The 1,918-nt window shown below is 35.8% G+C and overlaps 1 pseudogene; it reads right to left on the minus strand.

Annotated features, from left to right (window-relative positions):
* Positions 1–383: 383 nt before the first annotated feature.
* Positions 384–1,199, minus strand: LOC128572748 (proteasome subunit alpha type-2-like; annotated as a pseudogene).
* Positions 1,200–1,918: the final 719 nt, after the last annotated feature.

Below are 1,918 nucleotides of genomic sequence, written 5' to 3' on the forward strand. Positions count from 1 at the left end.
TATTATATTGTTCAGACTTGTTAGAGTTCATTTTGTAAATCTGGAAACAATTAATTTGGGTTCATAAATACTTAGGATTGAGATGTCTTCTGGTATTGTTCCCTTGACCAGTATATAGTGTACTTTATTTTTATCATTCCTTATCTTTTGTGGTTTGAAGCCCAATGTATCTTGAAATTGTGACCCCTGCTTTTTTGATATCCATCTGCCCGAAATATTGATTTATAATCCCTCAATATGAGTCCTATTTTGTCCTTAGCTGTTAGATATGTTACCTGAGGACAGCATATAGTTGGCTTGTGCTTTTGATCCAGTCAGCTGGTCTGTGTCTCATCAGTGGGGAATTCAAGCTATTCACATTTATTTATTTGTTTATTTATTTTGGTTTAATGGTTTATTATGATTTATAAGTGTCATTTTAAAAATATCAGTTGGTTTAAACCATGTAGAAATAAGTATGCAAAAAATCTGCAAAACAAAACATATTTAAGTAGATATATTATCTGAAATTCCAGATTGCTCAGTCATTTCATTATTATTCTATGGCAACCAAGTAATCCTTAACTTGAGTTGGAGTAAGCCTCCTAAATCCAGCTTCGTTGCAGATTCCAACTTCTATGTTATCTTCTGTCATTTGCCCTTCAAAGCTTTCCTTTAGGGTTAAGATAGCTGTATGAATAGCATCTTCAAGTTCCAGATCTTCTTTATATATTTTCTCAAGGCAAGCTTTCCCATTTACGTAGTTTTCCCATTGCTGTGGCTTTCCAGGCAAAGTATGCTCCAGATGGGTCTGACTGAAATAAATATGGTCGTCCCTCATTCCAACCACAAATAAGTAAAGAAACTCCAAATGGACGGACACCACCTGATTGGGTATATTCCTGCATCACAGAAGCTACTCTCTGTACCTGCTGAGCCGTGGGAATGGGTTCTTGGTAAACACGATAGTACTGCTGAGTTAGTTTTCGAGCTCTATGCACAAGCACTCTGTAATCTGGGCCCATCCCGCTGTACACCAAACCTATGTGCTTGGTAATTGGTTCCACTTTGTGTACACTTCGTTCATCATACAGAATGGATTTCTGTTTCTTCTCAGTTGCTAATAATCCAGCTATAGCAACCAATGCATATTCAATCTGAACAAGTTTACCAGATGGGCTGAATGTTGTCAGAGAAAAGCTGTACCCACGCTCCGCCATCTTTACCCCCATTCACATTTATTGAGAAATTAATAACTATGATGGATTTGTGTTTGTCTTCTTTTGTAAAGGTTGCCACCTACATTTATCACTTGTACCATTGAGAAAGCTAGGCTTTGACCTTTAATTTCTGACCTTTAATTTCTTTGCTTGTGGTACATTGTTATGTTTGATGTGTAATATTACTCTGGAATGCTTCCTGGAGAGGTTGTCTTATAGTGGCAAATTTCTTCAATGATTGCTTTCAAGGAAAACATTTGATATATCCATTGAATATGAAACTTCATTTTGTAGGCTACAGAATCCTAGGCAGGAAGTTGTTGTGTTTGAGTATATTGAAAATGAGAGTCCTATCTATTCTAGCTTGTTATTTTTCAGCTGAGAAATCTGTTGTCACTCTGATGGAATTGCCCTTGTAGGTTACCTGGTGCTTACTCCTGGGGGCCTTCAAAATTTTCTATTTCATTTTGGCCAAGTTTTTTACAATGTGTCTAGGAGATGCTCTGTTTGAATTGAGATAAACTGGGATTTGATAATTATCAACGGAGTATCTCTGAATCTTTGGTAAAACTTAAACATTTTTCATTTATGATATCCTCCAATAGGTCTTCTGTGTCTTTGGGTCACTCTTTCTTTCTTTTCAGTATCCTATAATTTCTATGTTTATATACTTTATAAAATCCCATAATTCTCTAAGATTGCTATTTTTTTACTCTCTT

The sequence above is a fragment of the Nycticebus coucang genome, chromosome 20, assembly GCF_027406575.1.
Source record: "Nycticebus coucang isolate mNycCou1 chromosome 20, mNycCou1.pri, whole genome shotgun sequence".
NCBI classification, from domain to species: Eukaryota; Metazoa; Chordata; class Mammalia; order Primates; family Lorisidae; genus Nycticebus; species Nycticebus coucang.